The 16333-nt window shown below is 36.6% G+C and overlaps 1 protein-coding gene across 2 annotated transcripts in view; it reads left to right on the top strand.

The window, feature by feature from the left end:
• Nucleotides 1-11170, top strand: part of FAM185A (family with sequence similarity 185 member A) — a 32307-nt gene extending 21137 nt beyond the window's left edge. Inside the window, exons 5-6 of one of the 2 annotated variants that reach the window (XR_001881860.1) lie at nucleotides 5919-5960; nucleotides 11073-11170. The gene's annotated coding sequence lies outside the window, so the exon portion shown is untranslated. Of the gene's footprint in view, nucleotides 1-5918; nucleotides 5961-11072 lie in introns of those variants that run through there. The other variant, XM_017854029.1, reaches the window with a different exon arrangement.
• Nucleotides 11171-16333: the final 5163 nt, after the last annotated feature.

Here is a 16333-nt window from a genome sequence, read left to right as displayed (position 1 = left end):
AGCCCTGACTAATTTGTACATCCATCTGGCAGGTAGACATAGCCATTTGGATCAACATTTCTAGCTTTTTCCCCTTCTTTCCCAGTCCCTGAACGTCATCTGTAATGTGTCCTCTTTCCTTATTTTCATTTGCTGTTTCTGATATTGCCATGTTCCCAATTCCAATGCTATAAACCTGGCAGTGGTCTTAACTTGCTGCTTCTTTCTCATCTCCTACATCTAATCAACTACCAAGTTTAGGCACGTTTCATCTCCTAAATAGTTCTTCAATGTATCTTACCTTTTTCCTGCTAATTTCTACACTTCTGTTTTAGACCCTTGTGACCTCTTGCCTTGATATTAGCAATATCTTTGCCTCCAGCTTTGCCTTCTTCAGATCCATTTCTCCTCACTGCAGCTAAAGTAGTTTATTAGTAATGCACATTGAACATGTCATTCTCTTACTCAGACCGTTTTCTACTGCCTTAGTGACGTGTCCAACTTCCCTTTTCCCTCTTCTGACACTATGCTTTGTCTCCAGAATTAGTCTTTTTTCCTATACACATTTTTACCTGTTTTATAACTCTGAGTTCTTGATCAGAGCCTTTGATCATACTGATCATACTGTTTATATTCTGCCTGAAATGCTTTTCCTACCTTTTTAAAAATCTTCTTGACTTTTTAAATCTTTCAGTCCTCAGCTAAAGCATCTTGCCTCATCTCTGGTTTTCTATAAATCCTTGCCTAATCATAAACTCAAGAGCAACGATTATGTTTTATTCATCTCTATTTTCTTAACATTTAGCACTGTGGCTTGCAAATACAAGTGTCTTTCTTCCCACCTCCCCAACCCTACCCACCAAAAAACACAAAATGACTTAATCTTTAAGGATACTTGATTACTCTGTTTGGATTATAAGAGTTATATGTGCTTTAACCATAATCACATTTCTTTTGGTGAAGAAAAATAAACCAATGTTTATCTTTAAATTGATTACATATTTTTTTCCTCTGACCATGCTAGAATGAAAGGTTACAAGCTAAGAAAAACTATCTATTTTCTCAAATACTGGGATTTGTGGAAAAGTTATATAACTTGAGAGTAGGGTAAGCACACATAGTTATTACAGACCATCTGGTGTCTGCTTTATTGGAAAGAAACTTTTACTAAGATTTACTCCTCTCAAATAATTAATTTATTATTTTCAGTGATATGAAGTAAGTGAAACCAAAATATAGAAAATTTTGCTAATAATACCCATTTTGTTGCTTTGTATACTTTTAAATATAATACTTTATTCCACTATGCATTTGAGGCAAGGCATCCATTTTGTGTTTTCTAATGACTTTAGAATATTTCTGCTTAAGGTAGAGATTTTCTAAATATTTTGATATGAGTTGAAAATAAGTTTTTGTTTACTGTTTTATTTAGAATTGACAAAAATATTTTGAAGTGTATGTAGTATATAACTATACAGTATTTGAAATGATTCCTTAATTCCTTGGGTTTTTGTTGTTGTTGCTCCATTATGCTTTTAGTATACAGTAGGACTCTAACATTCATGAAGAATGTTATCTGAGACTCTATAGGTCCCACTATAATCAACTAATCCTCATTTCGTATAGATCTAAAACTTCTATTTTCTGGTTCAAAGAATCATTATTTTCTTAAGACCTCCTCACTTTTGTGACAAGCACTAATGATTGGCCTTTTAAAAAAGACCATACTTTTATTTTTAAAAAAGTACATTTTTACTGCATTATTAAAGACTAGTGTAAAACAATAAACCTCCATTGCCTTGATGAGTAGGTGACTGGATTCACTAGCTAAATGACTGTTAAACTTTATCATAGTTCTTTATTAATAAAGTTACAAATATCAGGGACCTCTCTGCTTCATCTTTTATTGTTTAGGAGTTAGAGCAGTGTCTTAGTCTGTTTTCTGTTGCTATAATAGAATACCTGAGACTGAGTGATTTTTAAAGTTTATATATTACAGTTCTGGAGGCTGAGAAGTCTGAGGTCTAGGAGCCGCATCTAGTGAGAGCCTTCTTGCTGATAGGGGCTCTGCAGAGTCATGAAATGGCACAGGCCTCACATGGAGAGAGGCTGCATGAGACACACCCACACTGGATCTTATAACAGACCCACTCTTGTGATAGCTAACCCACTCCCTCCATGACACATTAATCCATTGATTCATGAATGGGTTAATTCATTAATGAGGGCAGAGCCCTCATGACTCAATTAACTCCCAAAGGTCCCACCTCACAGTATTGCTGCATTGGGGACCAAGTTTCCAACACATGAACTTTGGGGAAACATTCAAACCACAACAAGCAGTAAAGAGAATGCTGAGTATGGCAACACCCACTGTCTCACACTAGGGGAATCTCCTTAAAGCATGGTTTTCTTATATTTTTATCCATCTTGAAATTCTTCACTGACATTTTTGGTGTAGGATAGTCAGTAGATTTAGCACTCTGTGGTTCCACGTTGCTCTTTGCCTACTTTTCCAAACTTTTTATTTGTTCACAAAATAATTGTGTTTACTATGTACTATGCATTGTGCTAAGTTCCCAGATATGAAGCTAAATAAGAAAGATGTGATTCTTGTCCTCATAGACTTGCCTCATTGCTCCAGCCTATCTGATCTGCATTATTTAAACATAGTATGTATAGTTCTGCTTTTTCACATTTGCTTATAGGATTTATTTTCCCAGGAAATTTTTTTTTTCTCAGCATATTAACATTTTACTCACATTTCAAATTTCAGCTCAAGTGATACCTTCTATATGACTAAACCTCCCTGTCCAAGCTAGGTCATTTTAGTCTCTTTTCCATAAGTGCTGTGGCATCTGAGTCATGCTGTCCACTTAGGATATTAAAATTATTAATATATACTGATTTTTAACTTTTTGTGTGTGCATCTTTCCAGATATTCTATGAGGTTTTGGATAGCCACTGTGTCCTCTGGCCCTCCAATGTTTCATGTCCTTCCTACATGCAAAATATACTCTCTTCCTCCCAAGGTTCCCAAAAGTATCATCCCATCATGCATCAGCTGAAAGACCAGAATCTCTGCATCAAAATCAGCTCCAGTTGAAAATGAAGCTCCTCAGGTGTGAATCTGAAGACTGGTGAACTAAAGAGACAAGTTGTCTACCCACCCCCCAAACACACACACACACACACACACACACACACACACACACACATCACCTACACACCAAACAGAGTGGACAGGCATTGGATAATGACTGTGGACTTTCTTGTTGAAATGGGAGGTACAAAGGGGTCACTGATCCATAGTGATGTTTTCAGGTGGGCAAATGTTGGAGGTTCTTTTATTAGATCTCAAGGCCTGGGAATAATTCTTCATGGTTCTAGGTTTTGACCACTGAGCTCTTGGTTCCACCCTCTAAGTCATTCATCCTTTTTTAGGAAATGCAGCACATCTTTACAGTTGAGTAGTTTTCTCAGTCTGCTTCCTGCTAGTAGAATTCTGAGGGCCCAGTGGTCTCATTTCACTTTGTACTGTCACTCCCCCCTTCAGTCCAAGTTGGCAATGTTTACTGATATAATTGTCTCAAAAACTTTGTCAGTCTTCTGTGAATCTCACTGGCTTTCATTCCATTAGACAAAAGCCACACCCAAAAATCTTTTCAAAATATGGGTTTCTGCAGCAATATTGAGGTTAATGCCCTCAAGCTTTCTAGGTCTATTTGATTGAGAGGATCTGTGAGGCCTTAATCTTTTTAAAATATTTTTTTTGGTGTAACTGATTAATACCATGAGGTACCACCATCTTTCTGGGGTCTTAACAAAAGGTTTTAGAGTCACCCCTTCAGATTCACTTATAGGCCATGTTCAAGCAAGTGGGATCTAATTAAATGAAAGAGCTTCTGCATTGCAAAATAAATTATCGACAAGAGTAAACAGACAACCTACAGAATGGGAGAAAATATTTGCAAACTCTGCATCTGACAAAGGTTTAATATCCTTTGTTCCTTTGAATCTTCAAGGAAGTTAAACAAATCAATAAGCAAAAAACTAATAACCCTATTAAAAATGAGCAAAAAACAGGAACAGACACTTCTCAAGAGAAGAAGTACAAGAAACCAACAAACATGAAAATCTGCCCCAAATCACTAGTCATCAGAGAAATGCAAATCAACACCACAATGAGATATCATCTCACACCAGTCAGAATAGCTATTATTAAAAATAAGTCAAAAAACAACAGACGCTGGCGAGGCTGTGGAGAAAGGGGAACACTCATACACTGTTGGTGGGAATGTAAATTAGTTCAGCCACTGTGCAAAGCAGTTTGAAGATTTCTCAAAGAACTTAAAACAGAACACCATTCAACCCAGCAATCCCATTACTGGATATATATCCAAAAGAAAATAAATCATTCTTCCAAAAAGACACATGCACTCAACATGTTCACTGCAGCTCTGTTCACAATAGCAAAGACATGTAATCAACCTATGTGCCCATCAGTGGTGGACTGGATAAAGAAAATGTGGTACATATACACCATGGAATACTATGTGGCCATAAAGAAGAACAAAATTATATCCTTTGCAGCAGCATGGATGCAATTGGAGGCCATTATCCTAAGTGAATTAACACAGGAATAGAAAACCAAATACCACATGGTCTTACTAATAAGTGGGGAGTAAATATTGGATAATCATGGACATAAGGATGGCAACAATAGAAACTGGAGTCTACTAGATGGGGGATGGAGGGACGGGGCAAGGGTTGAAAATCTATTGGGTACTATGCTTAGTACGTGGGTGATGGGATCATTTGTACCCCAGACTTCAGCATCACACAATATACCCAGGTAACAAACCTGTACGTGTATCCCCTGAATCTAAAATATGAAAAAAAAAATAGTAATCCTATAAGCTTCAGTACACAAACCAAGTTTTTATTCATACACAAATATACTCCTTGTTCACATACAGGAAATATGATGGTATATTAGACCTTTAGATGGATTTTTGCAATCAGATGCATCTGGCTATTGAGTAAATGAATCCAGTGCCTTTTTTGCTTTTTCCCAGATACTGATACAAGTCAGTATTCGTAAGGTATATGAAATGAGATAAAATGAGTTTACTGAAGATTAATTCTGAAGCCAAAGTTATTCCTTTACTTTTTAGTGTAGTTTTGGAATTACTTTAGAAGAGATAACATTATTGCTTATATTTTCAGTGGGATAAATATGAGTTCCTGATTTTAGGAATACTTATACATGCAAACACACATATGAAGAATAATCCTACTACTTTTGGTATTAGGGGAAAGGGGCTGGGAAGAATGGTTGCAATATTCCATACCTATCATGGGAAACATATAGTTTTCACTAAGATGGAAAGCTTTGAAGCGTCTTTGTTCTGTTTTGTTAGTCATACCTCCATGTATTCATTATTCATATCTCAAACCACTTTAATTCTTGGCCCAGAAACTACTTTAATAGACATGGCAAGTGGCCTGAAAAATAAACATAATTCTTTTTTTCCATACCATATTTTACTGTTACTTGGTTGAAAACTTGGCTTTGTGTGGTCTGATAAATACATTGATATTTAGGTTGAAAATGTATAGTGATTATGTTTCAGTAATTTTTTTTCACTTATGGGTTTTAGAAGTATTGTTTTTCCTCTGTGCCAGTAGGTATGGTGATTTGTAATTATGCTATAAAAGCTTAAGGTTTGGTAGTAGAGAAAGAAGGTTTGCAGAGGTACCCAAGCCTAGTTATTTCAGAACTACAGCTAAATCTTTGACTGGATTTGTGATATTGGGAAAAATTGCCCACAAAAATAACATTGTAGATATTCATCCATGTTTTAGCATTGCTATGTATCACAGTTCCTTTCTAGATTGTCTCTAGTACATAAAAGTATCTTTTTCTTTTTTTGCAGGTAATATAACATTACAAAGCAAGATGGGTAACATCACAGTAGGTATGTGCTAAGCTACTAGTTCGTGTATTTTGCCCACTTTTAAAAATAGGTATATTTGTGATGACTTTATTAGAATAAATGAAGTCTACAGTTTAATTGATGAACTTGACAGGATCACAAGTCAAATATAGGCAGAACTAATGTACTAATTATGCCCACTCGAAGAAAATTGCCTGAGCTGGTATTAAGAAATGTCTTATATTTCTTGCTAAACTTCTCTGAAAAAAAAGAAAGAAAGATCTTATAAATTTCTTGAATTCTTCAAATATCTAAATTAAGTCTTTGAAAGAAAGATATAAATAATGTCACTGTTTATTGGTCTCCAAATGTGTTAACATTTGAAGACAACCTTGTGAATACCAATAACTAGTAGTCAACATGTATTTACTGAGTATCTGCCATGTATTAAGAATTCTTTTAGGTACTAGGGAACATGTTGGTCAACAGGACATAGTTTCTGTGCTCAGAGACCTCACTTCTCTGAGCCCTGGGAAGAAAGACAACAAGCATATAAATAACAAAAGGTAATTTTAGTTTGTGGTAAGTACAAAGAAGAAATAAGAAAGGGTAACTGAATAGAGATTGGGGAAAAGAAAGCTACTTCAGCTAGGCAATTGGGGGTGGTCTGGAGAGGGTACATTTAAACTAAAGCCAGAGTAATGAGAAAGAGTTATGTAAAATTCTGGATACAGGGCTCCCGAGATAGAGGAACAACAAGTGCAAGCCTTGAAAATGGAAGTTTATTATTTTCAAGGGATAGAAGGCTGGCTTACGGGGAAAGTGGTAGGATATGAGGTAAGTAAGGCTAGATCTTAGGACCTTGTAGACAGGGCAAGAGTTCAGACTTTATTCCAACTACAACAGGATGTTAGGGAAGTGATATATAATTTGTATTTTAAAAGAACAACCTAGCTGTTATTTCATAATGTACCAGAAGGGTTCAGAAGTGAAAGCAGGCTATTAGAAGGCTTAATTTGTTCATTCTACTGTTGATGCACACCTGGGCTATTTCTAATTTTTTGGCAACTGTAAATAAAGCTGCTATGAATATACTAATATAAGTCATTTTAGGGATTTATATATTTTTTTCCTCTTGGGTAAATACTTAGGTATGGAATTGCTGAGTTGACTAGGTAGGTTCTGTGTTTAACTTTATGATAAACTACCAGACCTTTTTCCCAAAGTTCCACTTTATACTCTCATCAACAATGTATGAGAATTTGAGTTGCTCCATATCCTCATCAACATTTATTATTGTCAGTTAAAAAATTTTTTTATATCACCATTTGTTGAAAAAACTTCCTTTCTCTGATGGATTACTTTAGTATCCTTGTCTAAAATCAAATGACCGTATAAGTGTGACTCAATGTCTGATCTCTTGCTCCTAATTCATTGATTTATTTGTTGAGCCTTATACCAGTGCCACAATATCATGATTACTGTAACTTTGGTAAGTCTGTAGATCAGGTAGTTGAAGTCTTCCAAATTTGTTCCTTTTAAAGATTGCTTTGGATATAATAGGTCCTTTGATTTTCCAGTCAATTTCTACCAAAAAGTACAGTTGTGATTATGTTTGGGATTGCACTGAATCACATCCAATCTTCCAATTAATGAACATGGTAGGTAGCTGTCTCCATTTACTTAGATCTTCCTTAATTTTTCTCAGCATTGCTTTGTAATTTTCAACGTAGAGGTCTGGCACTTTTTTTTTGTTAAATTCATTTGTGTTTTTAACACTGTTATAAATGAGACAGTTTTTAAGACTTTGCTTCTAATTGTCTACTGCTGATACATGTAAATACAAATGATTTTTTTTTTGAGACGGAGTGTTACTCTGTCTCCCAGGCTGAAGTGCAGTGGCCCGATCTCAGCTCACTGCAAGCTCCGCCTCCTGGGTTCACGCCATTCTCCTGCCTCAGCCTCCCGAGTAGCTGGGACTACAGGCGCCCGCCACTATGCCCGGCTAATTTTTTTTTTTTTTTAATTTTTAGTAGAGACGGGGTTTCACCCTGTTAGCCAGGATGGTCTCGATCTGCTGACCTCGTGATCCACCCGCCTCAGCCTCCCAAAGTCCTGGGATTACAGGCCTGAGCCACCGCGCCCAGCCCATATATAAATAATTCTTATATATGGACCTTGTATTTTGTGACCTTGCTAAATTTATTCTAATAGTGGTTTTCTTGAATCTAGAATCCTTTTCTAGCTGAGCCGACATTTTCATCTGTAAATATAGTTTTACCTCTTTCCTTCCTATCTTTATTACTTTAATTTTTTTCTTGCCTTATCCGACTAGCTATGAACTTCAGTATAACGTTGAATTGTAGTGATGAGAGTGTGATTCCCTGCACTTGATCCCTATCCTTGTCCCCAATATTAGGGGGAAGGTACTCAGCATTTTACCATTAAGTGTGATGTTAGCTATAGATTTTTAACAGATGCCTTTTATCAGATTGGGAGAGTTACCTTTTATTCCGTTTGCTTATTTAAGTTTCTCTTTTATTACTTTCTTTGATCGTGACTGAGTGTTGAATTTTGTCAAATACATTTCCTCAATTTATTGAAATGATCATTTTTCCTTTAGTTTATTAATATGACCAACTATACTGACTGGTTTTTCTTTTAACATTTTATTTACTTATTATTAAAAAAATAGAGACAAGGTCTCCTTTGTTGCCCATACTGGTCTCAAATGCCTAGCTTCAAGCAGTTCTCCTGCCTCAGCCTCCCAAAGTGCTGGAATTACAGGCATAAGCCACCATACCTGGCCCTTTCTTTAAAATATCTATCATTTACTCAGTGCCCATGTTCCAAGCACTAAGCTAAACACATTACAATGTAGATTTATTTTGGTTTCTTTTGTGTTTTGTTTTTTTGCTTGTACTGTCTTTATTGAGACATAATTGACAAAACCATATATATTTAAGGTGTACATGCAATATAATGATTTGATATATATATATATTGTGAAATGATTTCCACAGTTTAGTTAACATGTCACTTTACCTCATTACCATTTTATGTGTATGATGAAAATGTTTAAGATTTACTCTCTTAGCAGATTTCAAGTTTACAGTACAGTGTTGTTAATTACAGTCACCATGCTATACATTAGATCTACAGGACTTTCTCCCAGATCTATAGAATTTCTCCATTATATAAACTCCAAAAGAATGAAATTCTGTGGATGAAACCTTAATTTTACTCTTGATAATTAATTTTAGTTCTGATAATTTGTGTTAAACAAAAAAATAGGGCTTGTTTTGCTACATAGTTTTAAAATATTACCATTGCCTTCTTTTTTGAAAACATCTTGAGTTTTCATTTTTTTATTTTTTGACAGCCTCCAAGGGATGAGCCATTATTAGAGATCAATACACATAACATGAGGATATAATTACTTTGTGGCTTAGGATATTATTTAGCTGTCATTTATTTCTCATTTGGAGGGAAAAATAAATGAAAGTATTGTTTATGAGCCACATAAAATTCCGTGTTTTTTTTTCCCTCCTTGAGAAAGCGAGAAATCAAACTAATGTTTCAGCTATTTTACTTTGTTCAAACTGGAATAATACACACCTTGTGTATTGCACTTTTCTCTTTTTTTGCATAATGTAATTTTTACGTGGCTTCTTTTAGGATGCAGGAAGAGGTTTAAAAAGGAGTTTCTGTTGGTACATAAGCAGTGAAATGTTCATTTTGTCCAGCTATTCTGTGTCATTTATTTCTAGTGGTTTCATTTCCCAACATCAGTGTTTACTTTTGACACTTGAAAACTAAATAAATTGAATCTGATAAAGGGCATTTTCCATTATAGATTGGAAATAAATTATTATAAATGATCTTGGAGCCAGATTTTAAACAGTTGATTCCAAATTTATTGTCTTTGTTTGAAGTCAGTTAACATTTTTTTAAAAGAAAAATGTTGGCTCCTTTCTCTCTCTCTCTCTCTATACACACACACACACACACACACACACACATGCACACACACACAAATGTTTTCTCTCTCTGTTTTGTAAAAGTATAATTTTGGCATAGTTTTCACCACACTCCCTACTTTGTTTCCACTTTGAAGTAATAAAACCTCCTGATAAAATATGCTTTTAAGAGGCCTCTCTAAAAGAATATGCTTTGGCCTTCTCCAGGCAGTCAGATAGAGTATTAAATTAAAGATTCAATTGCCATGAGAGAAAGAGAAGAAGGAAAAACCACTTAGTACTGACTCTTCAAGTTCATTCTCTTACTTCCTTATTTCTGACTGTTTTCCCTTGAACTTGAAATACTGGTTGATTGAAAAGTGGGGTCATCGACGACATAGGGCAATTTGAATGTCAAATCAGGGTTACCTTTATTATTTTCTTATCCTCACTTAACGATACCTGTTCAATTCCAGAAACTTGAAAAGAACTATTAGATATAAACAAGCTATTCTTCAAATTATTCCCTGCCCTTCTGCCCCTTAAAGAAATGCAGCAAACCAGGAACAGTGATTTGTGCCTGTAATCCTAGGAGTATCACTTGATCCCAGGGGTCAGAGACCAGCCTGGGCAACATAGTGAGACCCTGTCTCTAAAGAAAAAAAGAAATTCAACAACTTTATGTAGAGTAATCTTTTACTATTAGGAGTACTTCTTAGTATTAGCAAATTTGCTACAAGGAGAAATTATGAGAAGTTTTGATTTTCATTAGCCTTGCTACTGCTTGTATGTGACTATACATGAGGTAGAATTCTTTGGTAATTATTGAAAGTTTACTAAATGTGTCAACATGATAAAAAACTAAAAATATCAATGGTGCTTAGTGGTTAAAGGATCCATTACTTGCAGACTCTCTTTCCTACTCATTAAGTTTTACAGTAAATGTTTAGAGATAAGTTATTCAGGTTAATGTAGATATAGATTTTTTAATTAGTTGTCTAGTTTAATAGATTTCTAGATTTCTGATACTGTTTACGTTTAAGTGCAAACAATGGCATTGTTATGAGGAAAATACTAAACCTTGCAAGATTCTTAGCCCCTTATCCTAGTGCTAAAGCAGAGCCTTTTATTTCAAGTTTATAATTCCATTTATCAAATAAGAATGATGTTACTTATGGTTTTTACTTCTTCCTAGATTCATCTTCCGGATGTCTAAAAGCCTCAGCTCATCAGGGTGCCATAGATGTTTATGTCAGCCAACTGGGGAAAGTGGAATTGAAATCCCATAAAGGTTAGTGAACTGGAATGTTTTATTTTGACATATGATGTAAGGAAGGTTTATGTAACACTCAGGAAACAGATGGTCAAATTATCTATACTGACATAGTGATTTCAAGAAAATATCTTCTGATAGAACCTGATTTAAAGGCACTGGTCTGCTGGCTCTCTAGACCAATGATCTTTACAACTTTTAGGATAGATGGCCATGCCAACTATCTTTCTTTTGTAGTACAAACAAAATGTAATATTTTGACTGTTATTATGGAATTTTAAATGTTACTCTGTGGATTCTTTAGTTTAATCTATTCTGAAATAGAATAATCTTTGAAGGGAAACCGCTGCCATACAGTCTTTTGGGAGCTTTTCTGCCAGCCTATAAAAGGAACTTCTCAGGCAATCAGTACAGAGTAACAGTTTTCAAAGTGTGATCCTTAAATAAAGGTACCACACAGGAAGGTCCTCTAAAGTGATTATTTAGTCTCTTAAAGTATCAAGACTTATGATATGTCTCTAACTATCATTTAACTTCTGACACAACTTATTCTGAGTCCAACTCTTTCATTTAAAATGGTATACATTTCATCTGAAAGCTAAATATGAATTTGTCTGTTCTTCTGCACACATGGATGTACACATATGTGTTGACAAGTGGCTTGGGTGAAGTAGGTTGGCCATAGGGGCTGAAGTGGCTTGGGTGCAGAAAGTTAAGAACTGTAGCTCTGCATAAAAAAAATTTAAAAATAGTCTAGAAGCTCTTGCATGTTGGCCAGATGTTTAACAAGGAAAATATTTCCTCACAGAGACTGATTGTTCCTGCTATTAGTAGTTTCTTTACCATATTGATTTAATAATTTTTTTTATCCATCTCTAGAATTTGTCAGTGTCAAAACTGCAAAACACAGAGGTCTGAAACCTCAGTTATTGCTGATACACCAGTCTGATTTCTCAATATCACATTTTCTCCCTTTAAATTAGGATAAACTTATGTCCTCACTAAATCTAAGAGCTTTAGGTAATACTCTTCAGGGTAAATTATAAATGGTATGTAAGTTATATAATTGTACTCCGTTATTACAAAGATCCAAGGAGAAAAGGGATATATTGTTAATATAACTAGTAACAGAGTAAGAACAAAGTTTTGAATAAGCAGCTCTTACATCAAAGTAATTTAATGTTTTGCATGGTAGGCAAAATAAAACAAACAGGAAACTGTAAAAGTTTTGAAGATTGTTAGTCTTTATTCACTTAAAATATTTTTTAGTATTATTTCAAATAGTATTTGAAACTACTGAAATAGTATTTGATGTTGCAAATTTTGATTAAGATTACAGTTTTATGTTTTCTTCTACTGGGACCATGTTACTGGCAGAAGCTTAAAGACAACTGAAAACAAAGATTTCTGTCTTACTTCAGATTTCTGAATTCTCAATACACTTGGGAACAGTAACTTTTTAGAGTAATGGAAAGTTATTCAGTAACTCTTTTCTTAATGGTTAGCAAAGACATCTGGAATCCATTCCAACTCTGCCACTGTCTTGCTGTAGGGTTCAGAGCCAGCTACTGGAGTCTCTTAGGTCTTCACCATTTTGTGATGTGGAAAAATATATAATGCTTGTTTTCTTTCACCTTATGAAAATTAATATGGTGACCTTCTTAATTCATTCAGAAAGGCTGTTCTTGGGCCTGGGAGTCACACCTGAATCTGAGTTCTGACTTTTCCACTTAACATTTTGTCCTTGGGATAAATCACTAATTTAAAATAATATGCCTTCAATAAATGGTGCTGTTAGTTTACATTTGAATTTTTAAGAGGATAATACTGATGTCAACCACGAAGAACTTTATGAAGTGAAAAGAGGTTAAAGAACATAACGAGAGCTCTCCTTTCTAAAAAAGTTAGGAAGGTTTTCAAGTCATGAAAATTCTTCATTCACAAACAGTAATGGAGTTTTGGTAGTGGTGGTTTTTGGTTTTTAAAGATGTGGAGGGAGATGGGATAGAAATCTTTGCATTGCTTAACATTTTTAAAGATCTCAAAAATCTAAGATCATGTTGTGCATTTAAGAACGGAGACAAGTGTTCATAAAGTTAGTACACTTGAAACTTCATACATTTAGAGATATCAAGTGCTACAAAAAGAGTTTTTTAAATCCATGATTTTCTACTTTTGAAAGTATGTTTGGTAGAAAAACGTGTCTTCTATTTATCCTGAAATCTTCCAGGGTTGTTTTTGTTTTGTTTTTTCCTAAAGCCCTCATATGTTGTTATGGGAATCTCCTGTCTGTAGTTTACATCTGAACCCTGGAAAGCAATTCGGTTTTCTGGTTTTGGTTTTGAGACAGGGTCTCACTCTGTCACCCATGCTGGAGTGCAGCAGCAAGATCATGGCTCACTGCAGCCTCATCAGGATCACCTAAGCTTGGGAGGTCAGCCTTCCAGGTAGATGAGACTACAGTTGTGCACAACCACACCCAGTTTTTTTTGTTTTGTTTTGTTTTGTTTTGTTTTTTGGTAGAGACAGGGTTTTGCCATGTTGTCCAGGCTGGTCTCAAACTCTTGAGCTCAAGCAATCCACCTACCTTGGCTTCCCAAAGTGCTGCGATTACAGCCATGAGCCACCGTGCCTGGCTGCAATTTATTTCTTAATAAAATAAACTAGTTGTAGTGATGTGCATTGTTCCCTAATTTTTTTTTTAGAACAGAATAGTTCATCATGCTTATCTCAAACTTCTAGCTCCAGTTAGGAAGATTAAGAAATGACTTAAGGAAGCTTAAGCTGATGTTAGCCAGATTGGAAGGAAAACCATAACCCATAAGTAAATGTATCCTAAACCCCATCCTGACCATCTTAGTCTACAGAGACGGGGTTAATGCTTTATGGCAGGGGCCTTTTGCCTACTTTATTTAATGAAAAACAGAAAGAAAAACTTCTGAAATAGGAGTGTGTTGGTGAATTTACAATGCAACCCTCATAATTGTTTTGAAAAATGATTCCATACCTAACAGAGTACTTTTCCTGATTTACCCTTTTAGAAGCTTGAATTACAGCCAGGTTGTATGGAAATACATGTTGAGTATCTTATCTTATCCAAAAGCCTGTAATATACTCAAAAGAAACATTAGTGAGTTGGAATTCAAATAATCTTTTTCTATTGTTGTTTTTTGTTACACACAAGGCACATCTGAAAGCACAAGAGCTCAGTGTTCTAGTTGTGTTATAATGATGAGGTCACAAGACCTGTACTATGATGAGATAGCAATGTGTGAAATACCATGGTGGTTAAAAGCATGGGCTTTGTAATTATTGAGCTGAGTCTAGGTTCCAGCACTAGCACTAGTGAGAAGTTGAGCAAGTTCTTATCTGTAAAATTGAGGTGATAATAATACGTCATGGGGGCACACCCAAGATCGCTGAATAGGAGCAGCTTCAGCCTCCAGCTCCCAGCATGAGCAACACAGAAGATGGGTGATTTCTGCATTTTCAACTGAGGTACCGGGTTCATCTCACTGGGGCGTGTCAGACAGTTGGCGCTGGTCCGCAGGTGCAGCCCGACCAGTGAGAGCTGAAGCAGGGCGAGGCATCGCCTCACCTGGGAAGCACAAGGGGGCAGGGAATTCCTTTTCCTAGCCAAAGGAAATCGAAACACACAACACCTGGAAAATCGGGTAACTCCCACCCTAATACTGCACTTTACCAAGGGTCTTAGCAAACTGCACACCAGGAGATTATATCCCACACCTGGCCCAGAGGGTCCCACACCCACGGAGCCTCCCTCATTGCTAGCACAGCAGTCTGAGATCTAACTGCAAGGTGGCAGCGGGGCTGGGGGAGGGGCTCCCGCCATTGCTGAGGCTTAAGTAGGTAAACAAAGCCGCAGGGAAGCTCGAATTGGGTGGAGCCCACTGCAGCTCCAGGAGGCCTGCCTGCCTCTGTAGACTCCAACTCTGGGGACAGGGCATAGCTAAACAAAAAGCAGCAGAAACCTCAGCAGAGGTAAATGTCCCTGTCTGACAGCTTTGAAGAGAGCAGTGGATCTCCCAGCACGGAGGTAGAGAACTGAGAACGGACAGACTGCCTGCTCAAGTGGGTCCCTGACCCCTGAGTAGCCTAAATGGGAGACATTCCCCACTAAGTGCAGACCGACACCTCACACCTCACACGGCAGGGTACACCCCTGACACGAAGCTTCCAGAGCAAGAACCAGACAGCAACACTCGCTGTTCAGCAATATTCTATCTTCTGCAGCCTCCTACTAATTCTCCAGGCAAACAGGGTCTGGAGTGGACTTCTAGCAAACTCCAACAGACCTGCAGCTGAGGGTCCTGACTGTTAGAAGGAAAACTAACAAACAGAAAGGACACCACACCAAAACCCCATCAGTACATCACCATCACCAAAGACCAAAGGCAGATAAAACCACAAAGATGGGGAAAAAGCAGTGCAGAAAAGCTGGAAATTCAAAAAATCAGAGCGCACGTCCCCCTCCAAAGGAACGCAGCTCATCGCCAGCAACAGAACAAAGCGGGATGGAGAATGACTTTGACAAGGTGAGAGAAGAAGCCTTCAGTCGATCAAACTTCTCAGATCTAAAGGAGGAACTACGTAACCAATGCAAAGAAACTAAAAACCTTAAAAAAGATTTGACGAATGGCTAACTAGAATAACCAATGTAGAGAAGTCCTTAAAAGAACTGATAGAGATGAAAACCACGAGAACTATGTGACAAATGCACAAGCTTCAGTAACCAACTCGATCAACTGGAAGAAAGAGTATCAGTGATTGAAGATCAAATGAATGAAATGAAGTGAGAAGAGAAGTGTAGAGAAAAAAGACTAAAAAGAAATGAACAAAGCCTCCAAGAAATATGGGATTATGTGAAAAGACCAAATCTACGTCTGATTGGTGTGCCTGAAAGTGACGGGGAAAATGGAACCAAGTTGGAAAACACTCTGCAGGATATCATCCAGGAGAACTTCCCCAACCTAGTAGGGCAGGCCAACATTCAAATTCAGGAAATACAGAGAATGCCACAAAGATACTTCTCGAGAAGAGCAACTCCAAGACACATAATTGCCAGATTCACCAAAGTTGAAATGAAGGAAAAAATCTTAAGGGCAGCCAGAGAGAAAGGTCGGGTTACCCACAAAGGGAAGCCCATCAGACTAACAGCAGAA

Source organism: Rhinopithecus bieti, unplaced genomic scaffold (assembly GCF_001698545.2).
Source record: "Rhinopithecus bieti isolate Rb0 unplaced genomic scaffold, ASM169854v2 scaffold_59, whole genome shotgun sequence".
NCBI lineage: Eukaryota > Metazoa > Chordata > Mammalia > Primates > Cercopithecidae > Rhinopithecus > Rhinopithecus bieti.
This window is presented reverse-complemented; position numbering and strand designations above follow the sequence as displayed.